The sequence below is a fragment of the Mauremys mutica genome, chromosome 10 (genome assembly GCF_020497125.1).
Source record: "Mauremys mutica isolate MM-2020 ecotype Southern chromosome 10, ASM2049712v1, whole genome shotgun sequence".
Taxonomy (NCBI): Eukaryota; Metazoa; Chordata; order Testudines; family Geoemydidae; genus Mauremys; species Mauremys mutica.
This window is the reverse complement of record NC_059081.1, coordinates 26,837,051-26,849,041: the sequence shown is the minus strand read 5'-3', so window position 1 is coordinate 26,849,041 and position 11,991 is coordinate 26,837,051.

Sequence of the window (11,991 nt, the reverse complement as noted above, 5' to 3'; positions counted from 1 at the left end):
TGCTCTGTCGACACAGAAGCATAGGGTGGACATGCACCAGTCGTTTAATTACAGCAGTGGCTGCACATCAACGTAACTTTAGTTTGTGGTGTCGACATGCTCTAAGAGAACGTGGTGGAGACAGTGGGTAAGGGAGGAGCAGGAAGAATGGGTAAAGAATTCAGACTAGGAATTTTTTGATGTAAGTCAAACTATATTACTGTAAAACAGAGTGGGAAAGAAATCTACTGACTAATGGATGAACAACAGAAGAGGGAGGAATTTAAAACAAGTAACTATTATATGTTGTGAGAGCAATCTATTTTAGTCTGTATTAGCTTGTAAAAGTAAGGCAGACTAACAGAAAACCTTTTTTCATTACTATATTCACTCATTGGCAGAGTAGAAGAGTGAAATTTGTTTTTCATCAACGGAGCTGTCTAGCTGGGACAATTTGAATTAGTGAGATTTTATTTCAAAAATAAAAATAGTTGAGTGAAATTTTTAACTAACTGAAACGCACAGCAAAATCCTTCTTTGCAAGAAGCCTAAGAATTACCCAAAGAGAAGGTGTCTGCATCTCAAATGAATCAAACTTGGCAGGCTTACATGAAAGTAATATAATCGGCCAATACGCCTGACAGTACATTAGATTTGGGATTTTCTTGGGCCTACTGGTTGTGTTGGAAGATCTCAGTTTGTGTGGAAATTTTGTGATGTGGATAAAAGCCCAAACTACTCTTTTTTACTTACAGCTTTAGCTAGTTTGATCCTATTTCCCTAGAGGCTAAAAGGTAAATATACTTTACCAATACCAAGTTTTGGTAATATATAGCATATTTTTAAATGTATTTAAACAGATAGTTGGATTAAGTTCTGGACAAATTTTATAATTTTTTCAGTTCTGTCTATGTTCCCAATAAAAACAATTTTATAAGAGTAAGGATTAAAGTTATAATTTGTTTTTTTCCCCATTGCTTATGGTACCCGGGTCTAATGTATCCTTCACAGAGTATATAGCTGGTCTTTTAAGGTTTAATTTTAAACATTACCCTCCTTTGTTTTCTATGATCCTCATCCAACTCCCACTGAAGTCAATAGCAGTTTTTTTAGTGACTTCAATGAGATTAGAATCAGCTCCTCTATGTATAATAGTGTTTTAGTTTAAAACTAATTTCTTATAAAAAGAGAATAAACCAAAAGCATTTTGGTTTATGAAGAGCAGATGTTAGGGGAGGATAATGGATTCACTTACTAAAAAAACTGAACATTTGCCAAGGTAAGATATTTGTTAACAGGCAATTCTAAAATATAGTAATTACGAATAAAATGGACCTATTCCAGTAGGACCTTTTTAATGCAGGCATACAATTCAGCATGTGTGTCAGACATTTTTCTCCATTTACATTTTGTGAAATAAACACATGTCCAAAATACAAATAGTATTTACACTATAATCCAGAAAAATGGGTAATAACCTTGAAAATGTGTGTTCCAAAGCAAGCAAATCCTTAACGCTAGTAGTAAATTTCTCAAAGTGAAAAACCTGAGGGGAGCCACTGTAAGGCAAAGTAAACTATAAGCAACATATCAGTACCTCCAGTTGCATATCCAGTTGCAAAGTTAACCTATACAATAGAGTTAATATACTTAAATATTTTGAGCCAGATTCTGATCACATTTACATTTGGGTAAGTCCACAGTTACTCATTTCAACAGCTCAGTTATGTCCTTTGGAGTTACTGTGAATTTACATCATTGTAAATAAATTAGAGCAGAATCTGACTTTTTATTTGTTTTGCCATATATTCAATATAGAACTTATATATAAGTAAAACCATGGTTTAGTGGTCACTTTTTATAAACACACACATGCTTTAAAATAATTGCAATACCTTTTATTTACTGTATGTAGTCCCTTGCTTCCCTAAGTGCTTTACAAACTTAATCCGATGTACAAACTATACACAGGGATCATGAAATGCACCATCTTTGGGATGGAACAGCACACAACACTATGCAAAAATTAATGTGGATAGGAAGAGAAGATTAGTGCAGCCAAATGAATCTGTAGGGAGACGGAGTAATTACCTGAGCTGGAAATTAGCGGGACATCAAGGCTAACTATCCAACTCTTGCAAAATGTCGAGGACTTCACTTTCTGCTCAGTAAATCATTGCTAATTTCCATTTACAGACAAGGTGAATTCTCTTTAATCAGCCACTCAAATGGCATGAAATAAATTCTTACATAGGGGAAGGAAATGTATTTCTTCAAAGAAATCAAGAGAAAGAGGCGGCTTACAAAAAATGTATTAAACATCTATCAAAGTCTTCTGTGCCATCAAAAGTTAAAACTGGACATCTGCACTAAATTGCTAGAGTGCAACATATGGTCAACTCTCCTGTATGGATGAGAGAGCTGGACACTTAAAGAAGACGCAGAGCATTCTAAATGTGATGTTATAGAAGAACATTAAAAATTAGCTGGACAACCAAAATTACAAATCAAACAGTGATGAGAAGGATGGATTTTAAAAGAATGCAGTTATTTGAGACCCTAGATAAAATATCTTTTTGTGGACACATAGCTTGCCAATTGCAGAGCAACTCACTTCCCGCACTCACACTATCAGCAATATCTCAGGCAAACCTGGAAAAGGAAGAAAGAGAGCCAGTTATCTTGGAAATATCATCAGATGGCCTGGTATCCAAAGGAGAGTGGAAGTTTTACAATGCTGTCATGATTGGAAAGGGTGGAAGGTAGTACTTAAGAACCACTAATTGGAAACATCACTTGAAGAAATTGTAAGAATTCTGACATGTCAGGCAAACTATTGCACAACAGTGGTGTCAAACACACTCCTCCTGTGTGTAATGTGGTTAACTATTATCAATACTTCTGTGTTTTTAAGGGGTTGAAAAATGTAGCTCTAAGATATACCAAGCTGCATTATATTTCTGCAGCTGCTAAGACTAAAGCCATGTCCTACTTCACAGGCAAATTGTTTGACTCTGAGAACAAATCATGCCAACAAAAATGCTAAGTGTCATTCATCCATGTAGTAGGCATTTATACTGTGCTCACTATCATGGTATGTAGAAAAAGATCTATAATGGCTACAAACATAACTTTGGTTTTAATGCTGCTATGTGAGCCTGATTCACCGCATGATGAGACAATTATAGACTGTCTGTTGGGTCTTATACAACAATCTCATTTAAAAGGGTAGTTGGTCTCAATCAGAAATCTTCAGACTGTAAAGGTACCTCCTCTAATGGTATTAGCCACAGGGCCAAACCAGAGTCTTGTCAGATTAACACAGCCTGTGGTGTTTCAAAAGTCTGCAAATTATCATTTGTCACATTTACGCAACAAGATTTTTAAATTCTCCTACTCAGCGGGTTAGAAGAATCCATGTGATGCTTTGTAGTAAGTGTGTCCAAAAAATGCATATGACTTAGCAAACTTACTTACATGAAATACTTGGTACTTACAAGACAATGATTTATATTATTCACTTGAGAGCCTAGTAAAATATCCCTTTACATATATCATATTAAAGGAGTACACATGCTTTTTATTAACTTAGTATAATGCTACCAAAAAAAGAGCAGTAATTCAGAACATTTTCCAAGTTTCACTACCTATCTGCAGAGCTATGTTACTCACTGGATTTTCACTGTTGTTTCCAAGAAAATTTAATAAAATTCAGTGATAAGTTTCTAATTTTCAACCCCCAAATTGATGTTTTCTCCTAAAGTTTCTGGGGTTAGGCTCAGAATCAATTGCTCAGAAAGGACTTGACTGAGAAATGTGGGGTTAAGAGTTTCCATGCAACTCTTTGAAATTGTACAGGAGTTACTGGATAAAGTAAATGTGAAGGAATAGGGCAGAATACAGAATACCTAATGACATAAAAGGCCAGATTCTCATGTGGGAAAAATTGACGTAGTTGTACTGAAGTCAAGGGAGCTGTGCTGACAGAGACCAGCTGAGGATCTGGCCCAGTGTTTTCTCTGGATCCTGGGGAACATTCATCCTGTTTCAAAGTTTGTCCAAGTTCTTGTTCATTGTCTATATTTTAAATTGTGTCATGAAAAACCAAAAGATCTGCTACACATTGAAAGTGACAGTTTGATTTAACTTAAAGATTTTGATCTTTATGTGTCAGTTCACAAATTAAATGCATTTTTAGTTAAAATAGCAACTTAATACATAATGAGGTAAATCTTGCTGTATTCAGTCAAAGCTTCCACTGAAGCTCTTGGAGTACTGGGTGCTTCTTTGCCATAGCTGAGAACATGGCCCAAAGTATTTCCAAACAAACCTAATAACAGCACATTCACTGCTTTAGGGCTAAATTCTACCCTCAGAAACACACCTATAATTCTATTGAAATCTATGGGAGCTATGTGTACATATCCAATGGCAAGATTTTTCTACATATCTGCAGAAGTTCAGAGATTGACAAGTCAGATGCTGACGTCACTTACATCAGTGTAAACCACTTCAGTGGTGTTGCACCAGTGCAAAACTGGTGTAAAAGATATCAGAGGTAGGCTACAGTGATCATTCTGCAATACATACTCAACTTTTGGAACAAGTGCTCTGTAATATAAGTGCCCTTAATTACAGTATTATGGGAAAGCAAGAGTGCTACAAAAAACACACCAGATTATATAAGTTTATAAAAACATGCAGTTGTCAAGAATGCATGCTTCCTTTGATGTATGAAGTAGTCATGCAAGTTATGCATGCTCACAGAGGGCAGAATATAGTTCTCAGTGAGTAATTACTGCTGCAGAAATGTAGGAATCTTTTACTTTTCCCATAGTTTGCTTCCTGTAATGGGGTGGCCCACACGAGCATCTCCTGCTGGCTGAATGCATGTGCCTGCACCCTCATTCTGCAGTAACCTCTGTCAGTGTTTTTTGTCAGGTTTTCAATGACTCAGCCCTCTGGCCAAGTCTCTCACAGTCTGTATGTGAAACAAACAGACCCCTTCTAGGGCATATAGTCCAACCAGGGCCTATCTCTGTAGCCTTTCCCAGGCTCAGTCTTTAAAGAGTCCCAGCCCTGGTATGGGGCTGTACCCCCCAGGGCTTCCTCCCTGGAAACACTGGCTTCCTGCGGCCTTCCTAGGGCTCAGGCCTTAATCAGTCCTGCAGTTCCTTCTGAGACAGCTTCAAATAGCCCCTCGACCCTGGTATAGGGCCATGTCCCCAGGGCTTCCTTCCTGGAGACCCTTCACCTTTTCTGGGCCTTTCTGGCCTCAGCTCTCCAGCTAGTCCACTGAACAGTTCAGATCCCCTTCTGGGGGGTGTATCACAGTTCAATATTTAGGCCACATCCCCAGTGGCTAAATGCAGGGGGACCCAGGCTCACCCAAAGACCCTACTAATAGCAGCCTCCTGCTGCATCCCTTTAAACTGTGCTGCTGCTACAATTCCCTGGGCCACTTCTCCATGGCCTCTAAAACCTTCAGAAATGCTTCACCCTGACCATAGGGCTGAAGGCTTGTACTCAGTCTCAGCAGCCAGCCAGGAGCTCTGTCTTGCTCCTCCAGTCCTTGCCAACAACTGCTTGCCTCAGCCCCAGCAGCCAACCAGGAGCACTTCTCTGCTGCCCCAGTTTGTACTACTGCAGCTCCTTTTATGTGGCCCTCCTAGGCCCTGATTGGTTGCTCCCCATAGCCTCTCTCCAATCAGATGCTTCCCCCTGCAGCCACTCTAGGCAGCTTGGAGGACTTTTCTACTGCTCCTTTCTGGAATGGGGTGTAGTAGGTCTCTGAGGTTTCCAGCAGGGGGCCTCTGGCCCAAGTTTACCCTGTCACACATCCCTACACCAATTATTTGACTATTCAGTTTTTATGGCATCACAAACCAGAATGACACCACCCTCACCAAATGTTAAAACAGAATAAACTAAAACAAAAATGCCCCTTTCCCACACCCAGTATTTAAACAGAAAATGGAGAAAAGAAAACAATACATTTTCATTGTACAACATTTCAATTTTATAACACTACTGGAGTAGTGTAAGCCATAATAGTAAGTAGCTGTGTCTCTATTGGTTTTTTTTTTTAATTATAGTGTGCTTTTAAAGTTATAACTGGGCCTTCACAACAGCTTGTTTTAATTTTCTATGTTTTTTGTCATTTCATTATTTATTTGATTTAACATAATATTGTAAGCTCTTTGAGGCAAGGACTGTCTGTTTGTTCTGTATTTGTACAGTGCTGAGCACAATAGGGTCCTGGTCTATAACTAGGACTCCTAAGCATTATGATTAATACATATAATAATAAATAATAAATCTAGGATATATTTCGAGGGACAGTAGAAGCTATATAAGGAACTGATCTAACACCCCTTGAAGTCAATAGACTCCTAATGATTTCAGTGGACATTGGATCAGATCCTAAGTAATTATGTTCATTAGAGAGTGTGGTGAGACCACTAAACTCACATTTTGCTGTGTTAGGTCTCTAACTTGAAGCCAGAACTCCAGAGGTATACAATGAGTGAACTAATGCAATGCAGCATATAATGCCTGAATGACTTTTTTTAAAAACTTGTATTTCATGCTTCTACTTGTCCATTCCAACATTTTGTTTGCCTATCTGACAAAAGATACAAATGGTACTAAGGGTCAACTTTTAAATGTATTTATCAACCTAAAGATGCGATGGACACCTACTGGGATTTTCAAAAGTGCCACCTGCAATTTTAGATTCCTAAATATCTTTAAAAATCTGATCCTAGTGCTTTTGTGGCTCTGTGTCTTCCTGTGGACTATTCCTATTTACTATACACATTCTGCATTCTTGACCTCAGTTTTATAATCCCAAACATGTCTTAACTAAAAAATCGTGAGCTATTACCTGCACTTTTTTTCTCATTTTCTCTCTGTCTTTGTAACTGATCCTTTCCCTTACTATATGATTCACCTCATTTTGTTTTGTCTCTAAGATTATGTATCCCACGGATAGGACCTTCCAGTTACGGACTAGAGAAGAGCCTGTGGTAAACCAATTGCTGCTTTCCCTGCCTTGAATCATACTTTCACAGTACTGTTACAATCCGCCTTTGGTTTCCCAACCACTTATTTTATTAGTTAAGGACAGTGCCTCCCATCCCATAAATATTAATCATAGGCATTAGTTTTCCTTCTAGTGATAACCCAAATTCCTTTTTGAAGTCCATACTGATGAATACAGTGATAATATGTTCAGTGGAGTCGTCACTTGGCTTAAGATCTCCCGATTAGCCTGTAACATTCATTTCCACTTCCCACCACATATTCATTTCCTTCTCCACCCTCCTCCTGTCTGTCTTAACTCCCACTTAGAGAATATCAGATTTCTCAGACATTATTAAGTCCATAACAACTCAATATTGTTATAATCTCTGAGTGTGTATGTGTGCTTTAGGATTTTATTCCATGTAGTGTTAGACACTGATGTCAGATTTACTGCTTGCTGCCTTGCTCATTCTATGTCTCCACTTTACTTCCTTTCTTAAAGAGTTGTTATGTTAGCTAATATTCAGTTCCTTGGAACATCTTCCTTGTCTTTGAGAAATACTGTACTTCTTTTTTTGGACTAGAAATGTTCTCTGCTGTCCCTTTCCAAAGCATGAGCCTCCCTGGTCTTACAATTTTATCCCTCCTAAGTTATTTTGGTTTACACAAGACATGTTTTTGTGTAACTGCTAAAGCCTGAGTTTTGTTTCTTCCCTGCCATGGAAGCACTGTTTCAATTTTCTGGCATTTTATCTCCAGTTTTCTTCATTGAACACTGGAAAAGAGAAAGCCGTTAATATTACCGCTATATTCTGGCCCTGTATTAAGCTCTCACTGTTTTCCCTTCATGACCTGATTGCTGACTGGATCTCCTCCTCTTTGTGTGTTTTAAGGGAATTTTGCTTGGTGTTGTTGAGATCATTGGCAGACTGTGTCTTTTCAAATAATATTTTTACAGTATTTCTTATTTTTAACTTTTGTCCATTCAAGACAACTCTGCCCATTTTAATTCCAGCTTTATAGAGTATTCATCAACAAATTGCCTACATTCCTCCCATGCTTCTGTGGTCTCTGTGCTTTCTTTGCCAGCTCCCAGCATTGTGCCTTCTTTCATGCCACCCATTATGCTTCAACAGCCTCCTAGTAAAAATTACTATATGCAAAAAATCATCTTCAAAAAGATTCTGAAGGCCTACAAGGTCCAGAAAGCATACAGTCAATGATTATCTTTGGTGCTCTATAAATTAAAAAAAGAAGCATCTTATACAAAGCATGGACAATGAACGTATAACCTCAGAGTGCATGTCACTGAGTTTCATTCTTAGTGATTCTATTCACACATTCTTACTGATTCTGATGTTATCACAGCTGTTGCCTTTATATCTTTGTGATGGAATGCACCTGTGTAGTAAGATGAGGGCCTGAGACATAAACCCTTGGTATCAGAGGCCTGGTATAAGGCCTGAACTGAAGTAATGGTCAAGACATTGCTAACATAAAGCAAAGTTAGACTGTGAGCCAGAGGCAGGCCCTGCTCACAGAAGTTGGCAAGAGGAAGACTGCTAAAAGAACATGTGCCTGGCACCAGAACAGCCTGGTACGAACACATCCCACAGAGATAACAAGGAACAGGCAGACCGAGCCTAAAGATAGGGTCAAAAGGACAATATGATGGATAGACAATATGAAAGGACAATACGATGGATAGACAAATTGATGGATAGACTTGTTTGTTCGAACCAGTCTGTACCAGGAGAAAGGCAGCACCCTAATGCATAGAGGGGCAGTACCTCAATGCGTTCAATGATGTGCAACCTGTTTGCACCTATGTATAAGAATGCATCCCTTAGTGGACGTCTTTGTCTGGCCTAGGGGGCAGTGGCAAATCCTGCCACTGACTGAGCCGGTCCATTGTCAGGGGGCACATATTCGTAGTATGCCTGTAGAGTCTGTGGGAAACTATTACTGTGCTTCATTTGACAATAAACCTGGCCAGGTGCCTTCGTACCTTATTAGAGTCTGTGGTCATTGGGTGGTTCACTCGAGATCTGCTGTGCCAGCTATCTGAGCAGAGCTAGGACAGCACACAGGGAGAACACACACGCACACAGCCAACTGTTATTATCATTGAACAGAGCAGAGCACCACACCGGTAGTGTCTGATGACATCCTGTATTCACACCCTACATACTATTGTAAGAATCTTTGTACAAAATATGCCTTGTAAGGTATTATTTGAAAACTAATAATTTGCAGGTCAATAATATCACGGTAGAATATAGATAGCAACATTATACGTAAAGTTATGAATTCCCCCGAATGACATTGGTGATACATGTTCAGATCCATGTAGCCCTGATTAGGCAGAACTGGTCAAGCAGGTCTTAAACAAAGGAATGTGTGTTTACCTCAATTTATGTATAAGTAGTAAACAGGATCCTCAGACAGTGAGAGGGGGAAAACAGGAGACAAGAAAAATCTGCATTTCAGCAAACAGGTGAGAAGAAAGAGCCTCTTTCACTATTAGACTCTGTGTTTCCTTCTTTACTGTTTGAATAAACTTTGTTTTGAGGGGTAACCTTCAGGAAAATGCGTCTCAAAGTGGGACTGAACTATAAAAATGAGGAGCAAAAAAACCAGTTTCTCTCTCCCTACCCACCTCTCTCTTTTCACCTCAGATGACAAAAGACACAGTTGCTCGACTTTGGGAGCAGATTGTGGCCTGAGAGTTTGGTCATCAATGTTACTGGAAACATGTGGCAAAGGACTTTGCTTTGAATCAAGTCTAGTTAGTGAAGGTTAGAAAATCTTTTATCTTTATTTTTCTTGTAACCATTTCTGACTTTAATGCCTCATACTTGTAGTCACTTAAAATCTCTCTTTTTGTAGTTAAATAAACTTGTTCTTTAATTGAAACTAATCCGTGTTGTGAACTGTGTGGGTAACACCATTTTAGGTGGCAAACTGTGGTATTATGAACCATTTAGAGGGACAAAGGACCTACTATATCTAGGCTGTCCATGAGAGGGCTGGACAGTGCAGAAAAATCTGGGACTGGGAGTGTGTTGGGATCCCCTTCAAATAGTAATCAAGGCTTCTGGAAGCCAGAGTGTGGCTGGTGTTTGCTGACAGGCTGCTGGGGTTAGAGCTGCTGGACCAGGGCTATGGCTATACACAGACATGCAGGGTGTGACCACAAGGCCTGTTGAGGGGAGAGGGCTCTGTCCTTCTAACACTGTGCCTCTCTCTGCCACGTTTCGGGCTCGCTCAGCCCCTCTCCCCAGCAGCGGAGCCTGGGTGGGAAGCAGCGGGGGTGAGATGGAGCCACTTCTTCTGCTGGGTGAGGGTGGCCGCTCTGGGTCACTGCCTCTGTGCAGCACAGCAGCTGCCTGCAAGAGCCTGGCTGGGGAGGTGGTGTTGGCCTGCCCCCTCCGCTCCCTGTCTGGGCCCAGGTGTGGGGAAAGGAGGGCTCTGGCTGCGCCTCCTCCCAGTACATTTCCAGCTCGCTTGACCCCTCTCCCCCAAACAGTTGGGCTCAGGTGGGGAATAGCGGTGGTGAGCCACCACTGCTTCCCCAGTTGGGCTGTTGCAGGCAGCTGCTGCGCTGCACAAAGGCAGCAACCTGGAGTGGCCATCCTCATCTGGCAGGGGAATTGGCTCTGTTGCGCACTCTACACTCCCTGCGTGGGCCTGGCTGTTGGGGAGAGGGGCTTAGCAAGCTGGAAACATGCTGGGGCGGGGGAGCGGGGGAGGATATGCAGCCTGAGAAGGACAGAGCCCCCCACCCCCGGCAGGTAAGTCTGGTGGGGAAAGTTCAGCAACCCCTGGTGCCAGGCAAAGGACGAGAGGTCACTGGGGTAGGCACTGGGAACTAATTCCCTCTGCTCGGCCTGAATTAGGGGCATTGCCCATGCCCCTCCCCCCAGGGAGCTCAAAGAAACCCAAGTTATTCTTATCTCCATGCAGGAGACCTTCTAAATATCACTAAAGAAAATGACCCACCGGTATGTAAATCTCTACATATCAAGATGAGATGATTCCTTTGAACAAATGGACCCCAAAGGCTACGGAACTATAGCAAACCATCTGCATTACGGATTCTGTCAGCAGAATTAAGCAATGCTCTATGAAGTTTCTGTTGTGAGATGGCATGGACAGGATCAGTTTTCAGTCCATCAAGAAGTATTTTGAGGCCTACTAGTCCCAGAAGGCATCCAGGAAAAACATTCAAACATGTTCTTCCCCATTCTCACTATCTTCTATCAGTCTGTCAGTCTTAGATATATATGTAGTGTTCTTCCATGTTGTCAACTCTCATGATTTTATCATAAATCCCACTGTATTTGGTGTTTTCCTTAAGTCCTCATCTCCTAGATTCATATGATTAGGTGAGAGTTTCAGCTTTTATTTAAGAAACAAAAACAAAAACCTAAGTTTCCAAGACCCATGGCTGCAGAGAAAAGTTTGAATACACAAGGAACATAGGCTCAAAAGCTGGAAAACAAATACCACCCCCCAAAAATTATTTTTAAAAAAGTATTTTTAAGCCAATCTCATGATCTTGGGGGGTTGACATGATTTTTGGATGTGGGTTAGCAAAACTGTTTTTTCACTGTAACATCTAAGCAGTGAGTTAAGACATGAATACCACTTGCTGCATACTAAGCAACACTAGAGGTTGTTATTACTGCCCATCCTTTTTGTTTCTTCAGTTTTGATTTTAAAAAACCCCAAACCATTTCCTCCATGCAGTGGGTTCTTTTAAAAACTAACAAACAAGCACAATAATGTAGAGGGAGTTGTGGAAGGAGTAGCTCTAAGAAATGTTTGTTCGGAATACTGAGCATGTCCACCAAAGGTAAAAAGAGATGTCTAAATATCTTCAAAAGCAAATGCCTTAGGAAAATACTAGGTATTAAATGGAATGAATTTATAACAAATGCCCACATTCATCAGAGTTCAACAACCTCTTATCTCTAAAGATAT